The sequence below is a fragment of the Tenebrio molitor genome, chromosome 9 (genome assembly GCF_963966145.1).
Source record: "Tenebrio molitor chromosome 9, icTenMoli1.1, whole genome shotgun sequence".
Taxonomy (NCBI): Eukaryota; Metazoa; Arthropoda; class Insecta; order Coleoptera; family Tenebrionidae; genus Tenebrio; species Tenebrio molitor.
The window spans coordinates 10,951,045-10,964,449 of NC_091054.1; the positions used below are offsets into that span (position 1 = coordinate 10,951,045).

Genomic DNA, 13,405 nt, shown 5'->3' on the forward strand with positions numbered 1-13,405 from the left:
ACCGCTGCGAAGCGTTCCGGTCGGGAGCAGTTCGGGGTAAAGCGATGGGCACGGTGTCCGCACAAAGAGGAACCAACCCGAGGCGTCTCTTTTTTGCCGAAATTGCGAACGGTTTCTTTTCGGTGGTACGCTCTTGGTGCCCGGTTCCAAGAACTGCACCCCGGATTGGTCGCACCAGATGCGCTCTGATCTGTTACCGAGAAAGGAAGACCATCAGTTGACGATGACGGAATCGCAAACACACCCCCTTTCTGTGTTATAGCAATAGTGCTGTTCGGAATTCTGATAAAACGCCTCATTCATCTGCACTTTGTCGGAAACTGGCGGCTTGTAATAATTCCATCGGCGCCTCTAAAATTAGAAGCTTCTCCGAATTAATGAATGAAATTAGTTTGTTGTTGCACTCCTCCAAAATAAACACGCGTCGCTTTTAGCGAACCAAGTGAGACGTTTTGAATGAAAACTTCCGTAATGAGGAAGTGACGTCCGTCATTAAATCGTTGCACAATTCGTGAAAAAAAAACGACAACGTTCCCATTCAGAAATTTCGCCACCTACGCCGACAGCAATTACGACTTAAATTGCAGTTTATTGCAACGAGGAATTGCATGTTTTCTTGTAAATGGCAAATTGAGGAAGCTGGTGAAAGCGTGATGCGACCATGACGCATTTTGGAAAAATTTTGATCGCGTGAGGGGCTCGTCGACTCTTTGTTTCGACGGATCGTTGTTTGTTTACCTCTTGCACAATGTTCGAACAATTGAAGACTTATAGAGAGATGATGTGTCCTCGATATTGCAATCAGAGGCTTAACTAGGGTATGGCAAGCGGTCGACGGCGACGGTTAGAAGAGAGCCTAGCGTGACAGAAGGTGGGGAAAATGCAAAAGGGGTTGAGCCGTGAAAACTACGAAACTAGATGGAGTAGAAGTGTTTTTTGAAAAACTGGAAGATAGCAAATGTTGCTGGGCAATGAAAAGTGAAAAAGTCAATGCAGAAGGTGACTCATGCGATGCCCTCGATGTTGCAGTCATCGATTCTTGGTTGTTGCACGAGCATGATGATGAAGTGATAAAGAGGAAAACATTTATTTTGCAGCTGCTACGAGTACTTGGAAAAGAATTTATGTAAAAAAAGAAGAAACGAGAATGTTAGGGGGAAGAGGAAATTCCAAGACGAGCAAAGAAGCGCAAGGAATGAAATGCCAAATGGCTTATGTCAGTTGTCAGAAATATGAAGAAAATGTGTACCGAAAAAAACTGTTGAATTTGGAACGACAAAAACAAATTAATTAAGCAGAAATTTGCGTGATTTTGTTGTTTTTAATGAAAGGTTTACATAGAGCAGAAAAAATTTAGGTACGACATAAAGATAACCTCACTTATTTAATGGCGGCGAATTTCTCACTCTGTAACGTTACGACTAAATTATTTTTCAATTTTCATTTATCAATCAAGCTAGGGCGTTTGGGCTATAAATAAATCATCACATAAACAATATTACAATAACAGTTTTAACTGCGAATAAAAATTTAAACGTTTCAATCAATGCTACGAGTATATCAATGGTTTATCAAATTGAATCTGCGTTGTGTATAGTTTCAATCAACGTAAATTACTTAAGATTTTTTGCTTTAGAATTAAGTCAAAGTGGGAATTGCTCGGATTTCAAAATTCTTAAAGAATTTCTTGGGGACTTTTTACAATTGGCAATACATACCTAATGATATTTTTCCGTTAGCTATTATTTCTTATAGGTCAGTTGAATTTTATTAAAAATTAGATTATCTTCCAGAATAATAAAATGTTGCGAAAGATTTGTACAGAATTATTTATTGTGGAAAAATCAACCATAAAGATCCTTTTGAATTTTGAATCACCTGAAACAAAGAAATTTTTCACTTTTAGATGAGTTCATAAACCCACCTTTCTCTTAAATTTGTCTAATCACAAGAACAATTTGCAAACCAATAATGAAAAAAGTGCAAGGAATCTCAAATAGATTTTTTTCAAAGGAAAAAACTCATGTCATGTCGGTCAAAAAAATTAAGTATCTCGACATGAACATAATCTCATAATTGACGAATTATTTTTTTTCGCTTATCGTTAGTAATGTTTGGATTACGTTACTGTTCCATTTATTTATTTATTCTATTTATCAAATTAAGATATTATTGACAGTTCTGACTGTCAACGAAAAATTCAAAAATCACAATCAATGCTGTGAATCGTTTAAAAATTTGATCTGTATTGTTTATAATTTAAATCGACGTAAATTATTTGAAATTTTGTATTTATAATCTGCATTCTACCTCGAAAATACAACCGACAATGTCGCCAACGTTTGTTTTTAGTGTGTTTGCAAGTGTCAGAAAAAAGTGGGGTTATGAAAGAAAACTGTTCACAGTTGTTTATGTGGTAATTCATCGTGTTTTTTTATTCTCACTTTGTTATATCACTCAAAAGTTATGATACGCTAGCTACCACCTTTTTGTACATAATAACTATTTTGTGTTACGTAAATAAACTCAACAGTTCAATGTCAAATTTTGGCGGGAGGTTGGGCCAACCCAAAAAATGAAACTTACTCTAGGGATTTCTTTTTTTCTGCCAACATACATAATTCAACAGGTGGTGGATTTTTGATTTGATTTATACAGGGTGACTGACGAAAAACCTTTGACGCTGTATCTTACTTATTCTGTATCCGATTTGAATAAATGACACATCAAATGAAATAGTCCGAAAAACACTTCATTATTATCCTATTCGATATTTTTTGACAGACGATAGCCAACTTTTTTTTTTCAAATTACACTCTATATATTTTTTTATTCGTTCTTATAAAGAATCTTCTTCTGAATATTCTTACATTAAAAGAAAAAACAAAAAATGTATTTTAAATGAAAAAAATTGAAAATCAAAAATGAAGTAATCAAATTTGTAAACAATACAAAATCTATTCTAGTTGCTCAAAATTTCCTCAATGCTGTTGCAGACACTGTCGATACCTTCTAGAAATGCCCACCTTTGCATTCAGTAAAAAATTTCGGGGTTTTTCCTGACATACTCGCACTATCTTTTTTCTCAACTCTTTTTGGGTACCTGATGGGGTCAAATAAACATTGTCTCGAAAGTTTCGAATGAATATAAAGAAATCCAATGGATTCAAATCTGGAGATCTAGTGGGCCATCGAATAGCTCCATGAGCACCCATTCGTCGTTCACCAAAATGATTTAAATGATTTAAAAATACAAAATGCATTCCTGCATTATGTGATATGGCGCCGTCCTGATGAAACACGACTCTATTCAACACTGCTAATGGTATCTCATCCAGAAAATTGATTATTTCGTTTGATAATAAATAATATGATATTTTGTTTGATTGAGACTGCTATCAATAAAAAAGGGACCCACTAGTCCATTCTATCTCCAAAAATGCCACACCACAGGTTAACACTAAATCGTCTTTGGAAATTTTCTTCCACAGCAACATTATAATATTATTATTATCAAACTTTTTTGACAAATGAATACTCAGAGCTCACTTAGTCATTTCGAGCATTTAGAACAAACTTCTCTCTTGTTTATTTTGGTCACTTGATTTTTAAATTTTGTACATTTACTCTTTAATTTCTTGACTTTTGTTTAATGAATGGGTATAGTTCTTTGCATTTTTATATTCAAAAGACAAATCTCTACAATATTGAATAAAAAAAAATGTACAGTGCTATTTGAAAAAAAGAATCTGATGTTCATCTGTCAAAAACTGGACGTAATATATATTTTTTATTTAGTTGGTGTTGAAGTGTTTTCAAAATTATTTCATTTGATGTGTCATTTATTCAAATCGGATAAAAAATAAGCAAGATACAGCATCAAAGGTTTTTCGTCAGTCACCCTGTAGAACTTTAGACCACCTGATCAGGTCAAGCATTTTTTAATGGCACAACACTGTAGCACTAAAGAATTTTTCTAAGGGACTTTTTTACAGTTGGCAATACCTAATGATATTTTTCACGAATGTCATTGCATTGTATGTATTTCATTTGAAGTTTATTAAAAGTGAGAATTTTGTTTCCCCAATAGAAATAAAATATTAAAATGCGGTAAGTAAATGATTTACAACAGAGTCCTACAGACTATTTATTGCGGAAAGACCAACCTTCAAGACTCTTTTCCCTTCCCTTCCAAGAAAGCAGTAAAATAGTAATTATTAACAGGAAGATGAATTCATAAATCATCTTCATCAAGTTATTCTTAACTATCCTTTTTGACGTTTAGGTACTTATTTCTTGCAATCAGATGAATAAACCGCAGATGAATAAAAAAGAGCAAGAAATTCCAAAGGACTTCATTACTTCTACAATACGATCAACAAATAAAGATGTAAGGGGCGGCTATTTAAAACAAAACTTCGGAAAACGTGCGGCGCAACTTAATAAACTGTCACTTGTCAATTTTGACATTTACGTTAATTTTATTTAAAACACGATTTTCACTCGAGACGACAAAATATTTATGAGAGAAACGCATTTTTGAAATAGGAACAAAGAAAATGATGACTAGGTTTACCACACACAACCTTATTTATGAAGTTTCGGCAAAACTTCACTGCATCGTAGCTGTTTGTGTGATCGAAGCTACGCCGCACGTTTTGTAAAGTTTTGCTTGTTTTTTAAGTATAATGTGTTAACGTGTAGGTATCACATCCATTAATACAAATCGTTAAAAAAAATTAATAATGTGCAAATCGCATACAAGCCATGTCATAAAATTAAAATAATCATTTTATGTATGTTAATGCAACCTTTGACAAAGTATTTTATTTTAGATGTTTATTATACAGAGTATCAAGCATATTAATTACCAATTTTATAGTTTTTTTTTACATTCTTTTCATCATAATATGCATTTTTTACTTGAATTTCCAAGGAAATTATCATAAAATAGTCAACTTGTTTCATTTATAAACTAATCATGCGATCTTTGTCCATCATAAACACCACAATTGAAATTCCTGTCTCGCACTCTTTACCGAATCTACTTTCAGATTACACGTTTCCACCATATTCTCCTGGCCGCCCGAACGATTCTCACGTGCGCATTTTTATCGGGTCCTTCGAGCCGGATCTGAACACCACACGTTTTTGTTCCATTAACGATGACTTTTTTATCACAGCGACATATGGTCCGGTCAAATTGAAAATCACACTGGCATTATCAGCCGACGAGGGTGTCATTCTTAGAATGTTGCCAACAGTTTTGTGAGGTTATCGTAAATTGTGCTCATTACAGTAAATCATTTTTATCGCCTCTTTAGCGCCAATATGATAAAGTGATAAAGAAAAAATGCCTACGTAACGTAACAGGAATTTTATATTGTTTTCGCTGCGAGAAGGTCAACGTATCGCAGGATAAAAATTAAATCACTGTTTGGAGATTTGAACGTGCAAAGATTAACTCGCAAGAGATTGTTTGGTTTACGTTTGTGATCGAAATAAATAAATAGAGCTGGAGTTATTGTGCGTTTGGGTTGACAGACAAGCCGCCAAGCTTTCCGCATCTCGGTCCCGTTGTGTTGATAAAATAAAAAGTTTAATCGTGACTCACTCTGTATATTGCAAAAGCTGCACCTATGAGTTGTCTTTGCCACATCAAAGCAACCAGTGTGTGGATCCTGGAAAGTGATTCTGCCACATAAAAAAACCGGAAATGCTCACCGGTGCGGTAATGCATAATACGGAATTTTGAGAAACTGTGGGAGTGCCTCTTCCACGACGTTTCCTTCCTAGAAGGTTACCTTCCCCGTAAAGCTTTCTAGAAGCAACCCATCTTAGCCCATTTCCCTTGTGAAAAATCGTCGATACGTACCTGAACGTTTAACTGTCCGGAGTCGGTTCACGGAAGGCGCGCCGGGACAATTTCGTAAAAGACCGTCCATAAAGCTCCGGTCACCGATTCCGGAAATTAATCAAAGTGATCGCGTGACCGGTGTCGTCTCAGGGGGGACCGTCGGCGACGATCGCGTCGGTTTGTTACCGTCGGGTCAGCTCACTTTGTTTGCCGGAGGATGAATATTCATAAGGTTCCTAGAAGAGAAATTTGAATAACACGAAAAAAATGCACCGGGGGCCCCATAAATTTGTAATCGAATGGGTGTCCGCTGACGGCTCAATTAAAAACGTTCGTACTTGTTGCACGAGAGCAAGATGGCGGCCGCTTAATTGCCAAGAAGAGCTTCGCGGAAATCGCATTCCAAGTCTTAAGTTACCGAAATGAGATCGTAATCTCGAGGCATTAATAAATATGACGGCCGAAAACGGACAAAAAAGCAACGGGATTGCGTTTCAGCGAATACAGGTACCGTAAAGACAGGGTGGGACCCGCGGTGGACAAATTTACACAAGCATGTCGACGGACGTGGCATCATTGAATCGAATTGAGTTTGGGTTGAAATTGAAAAAACACCAACATTGAACTCCAACCCAAAATTACAAAATCAAAAAAGTAGGGTTATATCAAACGACGGTAAATGATTGAAGTAAATTTAGTAGATTGGCACCCCTTAGCAATTGGTAAACCTCGTTATTGCAGCGTTGTACCGCAGGAAAAGAATTGTTGGTTTTTAAATATTCAATCACTTCAAAACAATAACATTAACAAAGTATAAATGATTCGATTGTACAAAGGATGGTTATGTCTGTTTGAATTGTCTGATTGATCTGTTGTATCTATCTGAATTGTATGATTGATCTGTTGTATCTGTCTCGTCCTTTGTGATGCGTCTTCCTTTTAAGGGAGGGTGGTGGAGTGCGGTCCTGTACACTCGTCGTTGTCAGTATCTGATGTCTTGAATCATTTTTCAAGTTAGTTCTTTGCAAATTCAGTGTTATTATAAACAATCGACATTGCAAATAAGATTTTATAAATTATTAATAGCATTAACTAACATTTCATGTCCCACGTTTTCAATTACCTTTTCAATTGCGTGCTGCAGTTCTAAATTGTTTACGATAGTGTGCTCAGTAGTACCTAAAACCATTTAAAAAATAAACGGTGATAACCATGACTTTGTTTCATTCGACTATTAGTTTGACATTTTAAAATCGGTTATGCCAACATAAAATATGTAACATTGCAGGGTGACTTTGAAAATTGTACTCCACAATAGGTAACGATTGACCCAATAATGCCTCATACAAATGTTGATATTTTTCGAGAAAAAGGGGCTAAAAGTTTTACAAAAAGAGTTTGGGAACCACTGAATTTTATGAAAAAATGGGTAAAAAAAAATCATAGTAGACTTTTTTGTTGTCATTAAATTCAAAATTAATTCACTTTGACAACAACCTTAATCTTAACCTCAATTTAAATCACAAATGGCTTTCACCAATCTGGAGAATCTCAGGAAGTTGAGGATTAAAGGAGCACAACCGACAAACATTCTGCAAGATTTGTACCTATATTTTAAGGAAGAACAGGAAGTCACTGACGCAATATTGGTCAGAGAATATGACAAAACTTTTTTTTTTGTTCGACACTGTCAAAATTTGAGAATTTTCTCCTGTGTGACTGTGAACGGATTTTGATAAATTTGACAACTTGTCAAAACGAAACGTCAAGCTAATTTTAAAGATTTTTAGTGATTTGGAGCCTTTGGAGGGCTCGTCGAATAAAAAAACGTTGTATTCAACTCGTTCTTGTGTAATTTGGACTTTTTTTTGGCACTCGTGGACCTTAAAACTCTTGTTTCAATCGAGTTTTAAACTGGCCCACTCATGCCAAAAAAATCCCAAATTACACACGAATTCGTTAAATAAACTACTATATTTAAATAAGTGCAGAAGTAATCGCTTGCCCTGAAAACGATTTATTTTTGTTTTTATTATGTATTTGGAACAAAATTTGAATCGATGAATCAGCCGAAATTTCTTGTGGTGTGATTTTATTTTAATTATGTATTTGTTACAAATTTTTACTTTAAATTACATCATCTTAAAACTGTTCATATTTAGACAATTAAGTAATCACATCAGTTTAACTGTAGTGTAGTACAGTTACGCTATGTATTGTGGGCGGCAAATTTCACAGGCAACTACGATATAAGAAATATTTATAACTCTGTAGTACGGTTGGCTTCAAAAAAAACGGGAACTGTCAGAAAAAGTTCTGTCAGATTTTATTAAATTTTTATAGTTTGAAACGGCCTTTTAGAATTTAGGTTAAAAAACTGCACTTATGTGTCAGAAATACTACTGTCAAACAGACACAAATTGACAAATTAAATTTTCAGTTCACATTAGGTCAAATTTCATTTCCCGTTTTTTTTGTAGATGATGGAAAGGAAACCATGGAAGCAACTTCATCCATATCCATTCGAAGACAAATAAAAAATAAGTTAAGACTTTTTTGCTCAGAACCTATACCTTAACTTTTTTATCACACCGTCTTATTTCAGACTGATCCAATCTCTAAAGCCTCTAAACTGCGTTGGGTAAATTTTGGAGTTACAAAACGTCAGTTTAACAACAACTGAGTAACTGACTTTTTACTTGTGCTCTTGTCAACCAAGCAAACAAAAATTCCCAAGTGTAGGGATTTTTTGACTTTACCAGAGACTGTAGTTTTGTTTGAATTCGGCGATTGTAAAATGAAAAAAAAAAAACGCATCATGGACGTACGAAAGAACAAATTTCGGTTGCGCTCTGGTGCCCCAAAGCTTTCTTTTTTGGAAACCGCTCAGAAAGCAAACCCACGTCCGCAAGAATTCAAATCGCGCCTTCTCCGAATCACGAAACAGTAAAACAATCGTGCCGGTCGAGGTAATGACTTTCTTTATCTTCGTATTTGCCTTCCGGTGGCCGACCATTTTCTGCAAAAGCTCCTCTTGGTTGCACATTCCACGAACCGTCCTCATTAATCATAATGAGCGTAGCTGTAAATTGAGGAATCACGTCGGTTCCGAACGCTTCCGCGGAGCGCTCCTCCATCGAACACTCTGCCAGCCCGCCGAGATGCAAAGCACCATCTGCGCCGTGCATTCCGCGAACCTGGCAGTCCATCAATCATCGCGGATTTTTGCGGCGCTGGTGCCATACAGAATAAACGCCACACATGCCTTCGCATGCAAATCGCCGTTCCGATAATGAGCTTTTTCTCGTCCCCCGAACGGGAATAAATCAAACAGCGAAGATTACTGCCTCGTACTGAGAACGCGCATGATGGCGACCGTGGCGGATTCCCGGAGCGCGAAACGAGGAAAAAATCCAACGTTATGTCAACGAGATAGTGCAAATTACGTCGAAACGGACGATTCATTGCGGTTTTTATTGTTTTGATGAACTCATGCCGACGCAAGTGCGACGAGGGGGCCCAAGCCTCGACCCGGGGCTGCGGTCGACATTGCATCTTGTCCTGATGTGACGCACCATGTAGACGCACAGTCTGTCCTGACGTCGACGCGCACCAATCTAAAACGACCCTGAAGTTGGCGCCGGTGACAGGTGACAGGTCGCAGGTTTTGGAAGTCGCTGACCTCGCTTTTCCGGCCCCAGTGGCGGCGACCGCTTCCCGGTATGCCGGTAATGGACGGGGTGAAAGTAGCGTTTCCTGGTATCGCTCCTCGTCACCGATTTCCACTGCGGGGGGGGGGGGGCGGCTCCCATTATAGTAATTTCGTTCTGTTGTTTATTATTTATATCCCACGGCACTGAAAGTCTATTATAAACCTCAAGGAAACTGGAATTAGTCCCAATTACCTAAAATTACTCGCGCCACGGGATCGTTTTCCCGGTGAAAAATACACTCATTTGTTTTGATCGTTTCGCAGTAAACTTGATCAATATATGCAAAGAGTATTTCAACGGTTCTGGGTATTCTATAAGTGCAGTTCGTAATTTTAGTCTACGGGTTATGATTTTGTTGGCTATGCAACGTCCCAATCATCGTAATGGTTGACGTCGCGACGCCCATCCTCCGTAATTTGTGACTTCCCGGAATAATTACTCGACTTGATTGTCCTCGCGTTCACCATCTTGTAATACCTTCGAGCACGAACGGTTCGAGGCGAGACCCCAATACCTGGAAGTCGATTAAATGAAAAAAAGTCCACGGTGGATTTTTCGTAGTAGGTCCGTAAATAGACCCCGGCTGGTCGAAAACGGCCCAATCGAGGACGGCTTCTTGGAAGCGGTCCGGTTCCGAAGAAGTGACCCAGTAAACTAAATTTTGCAAGTTTGCATGTACCGTAACGTGGTTAAAGTCACGCCAAGACGGCGGGAGAAAGTAAATCGTGCATGTGTGTGGCAACGCTGCCAGGAATCCGTCACTTGCGCCCGACTTCGTTGTCTACGCCGATTCTAGTAATTCGTGTTTGCGTCGTTTTTACGCAAGTCGGACGACACGCACGCAAACCACGTCTTCGCCATTCTGGTCCAAATCGGTCCGTCGTGGGATGGTGCCAAAACGACATCGTCGCTCGGTTTCCAGGTTAGGGTCAGCGTTCACGCCTACGACACTGCATCTCGACGACGGCGTCCGATGCATATCGAAAGTATGGAGGCTCAGCTTGTACCGCCGATGGGGTTTATATTTGAACGAGTGACCTACAAATGGAAAAATTTTGTTTCGGTGGCACCAAACAACGCACGACTTGACGCGAGCAAATTTGACGTTGTTTTGACGGGACTGTCAGGGTTGCCAAATTTGGTCGAACATTTGTGCCAAGGAGCGGAAGTGAGCACAGCGAATTAACAATTATTATCGATGGTTTAGTTATTTGTAAAAGTTACAAAATGTTAAAAATTCGAAGTAAGTATCATAAAAAAAGAATCGAAGGAAAAATTCATATCATGTCATCTATGTACGGCTGGCTTCAAAACAAACGGGAACTGTCAGAAAAAGTTCTGTCAGATTTTATTAAATTTTTATAGGTAGTTTGAAATGGTCTTTTAGAATTTAGGTTAAAAAACTGCACTTACATATGTGTCAGAAATATTACTGCAAACAGACACAAATTGACATAAATTGACAAATTAAATTTCCAATTCACATTAGGTCAAATTTCATTTCCCGTTTTTTTTTTGAAGCCAACTAGTATTTACAGGTAAATTAAATAAAAGTCTTCCTAATGTCATTGGGCCGTATCACGACACCGTTACTAAAGTTGCCGATAACTAAAATCGTGATTAAAGTAAACATAAAACGATATAGATTTATGCAATTATAACCTGCGAGAAAGAGATGAATTCGTCACCAAGGTAATTAGAGTCATGATTAAATTTAATAAGGGTGTCGTGATTACGGCCCGCTGCGTTTATTTATAGATGATAATATTTACTGTTTTTGCTGAGACTACTATGGCGGCAAAAAAATTTTAGTCGTCACTATCTTGACAATCTTGACATTCACGTCAAGTGTAAATAAATCTTTAGGAACCGTAACCCTACTTTCGATTCTTGTCATTTTGACATGCATATTGTTATTCTGCCAATCAATTTAAACTGTTTAAAGCTTAGATATTCCAAAAATCCGATGAATGAACAAAATTAGAGTAGACGTACACACTTTTATTAAAAAAAAGCGTACAAGTAGTGAGCACAATTTTGGCTAGATTGTTATATTGTAAACCCATCTTTTAATTGTTGTTACTTAGAAACCTGTAACAAAACCCGTGCTGATAGCTGGTTTTTATTGATGTATTTTTCAGAGATTTTAATGTGTGTAAATGTTTTGCCTTATTTACATATGTATTAGGGAAGTACAGTTGCGGCCGTTGAAATCTCAGACAGGAAAGATTTAAACACTCTGTATAAATTCCGAAATTTGATTAGCGTAAACAGGATTTTTATTAAGGATTATAAAATCAGTGTCAGTATTTGACATATTAGGTCAGAATCGCGCGTAACTTTTGAAATGCCGCAATTATCTGATTTGCAAAAATGTGTTTGACTGAGGGATGGTGTGAGTATAAGAGCCATTGCGAGAGATTAATGTGGATAATGTTTGAGTGACATTTTGAGAAACGTCACTTTCAATACCATTTACAAAGCTAAAAGTTTGGCGTTGTCAAAGTGTCTGAGTTTTCAACGGCCGCAACTGTACATATTACCAATTAGGTACTACAAACACAACTCAAACTTTTATTCAATACATTTATAGAAAAAAACAACTCTCAACAATCTAACAATTTAAAAATTTATAAAAAGCAATTTTCACACATTTGACATACCAGTAATACGTTTTTTGGAAACAATTAATTTATTTTATCCCTATTTACAGTAGCCCTCAACACGTGTACGCTTTTTTTTTGATAGAAGTGTACATAGATAACCTGAGGGTAAACGTTTTGTGTAGTAGAAAATAACAAAATAATTTTTAGTTTTGAAATGTACCACCCAAAAAATACCAATCATAATCAAGACGGTAATCATAACAATAAAGTATGGATTATACATTTTCTTTTTTTTTTGAAATGACAGAAAATGACTAAAATTTTTTGGCCGCCATATGTCAAATGCTAAGAGTGAGGTTATACTCCAGAAAATGGAAAACATTGTTAAAAGATTATAATAATTATTAAATAGCAATTCATTGTACCAGTTAACGGTTAACCACCCACACTTTTTCTTTTGCGGAAAGCAATGTTCGTTTCCTTTGTGAACTCATTTTTCTTTCAATAAAATGTTTGAATTTATAACTTGCATAAATCTACCTGTCAAGTTTGACGATTGGCGCCAGAACAAAGACTTAAATACAAAAATCCCGAGAAGGGCGCCTAGTAATTTTAGTTGATACCAACCAAACGTCATTTTGACAATTCATATCTATTTTATAACGATTTTTACTTTAGTTACTGTTACTTAAGAAATTAAAATATAAAATGGCGTCATTGGTTTTTGCGCAATGACATCACCATTTTTTTTTGAAAACCCCAACTTTTTTCTTCACTTTCTGATAAACCTTCCGACTAAATTTTTACATTAAAAATTACCTAAATTAAATTTTTGAAGTAAAATTTAACATTTCCTCGAAAAAATTGTTATGTAAAGTAACAATTTTTTTCATTCATCGTTTAGTTAGTAGGAAGGTCTATCAGAAAGAGAAGAAAAAAATGGGGGTTGTTTTAAAAAAATTGGTGATGACACTACTGCGCAAAAACTAATGACGTCCAAATTGCACAAATTGCACGTCACAGGATGATAATTTCGAAATAAAATTGACTTGTCCGAGCGTTTTGCTTGAAAATATTAAATAACCCAATTATAAATTTTGTTTAGTTTTGTTTTGTTCTGCTTTATCACCACACTGTACTATTGAGTGATTCAAAATGATTGTAGATAAGTATGGCAACTATGTACGAAAATGTATGTGGCAACTGTGTGGGTTGGATCGAGTTGACAT

At 36.6% G+C, this 13,405-nt stretch overlaps 1 protein-coding gene across 2 annotated transcripts in view; it reads right to left on the reverse strand.

Moving 5' to 3' along the window:
- LOC138138686 (death-associated protein kinase 1-like) overlaps positions 1-13,405 on the reverse strand; it is a 45,503-nt gene that overhangs the window by 11,964 nt on the left and 20,134 nt on the right. For both annotated transcript variants that reach the window (XM_069058690.1, XM_069058691.1), the window contains exons 2-3: positions 5,876-6,093; positions 5,615-5,821 (exon numbers count right to left, since the gene is read on the reverse strand). The gene's annotated coding sequence lies outside the window, so the exon portion shown is untranslated. The remainder of the gene's footprint in view (positions 1-5,614; positions 5,822-5,875; positions 6,094-13,405) is intronic.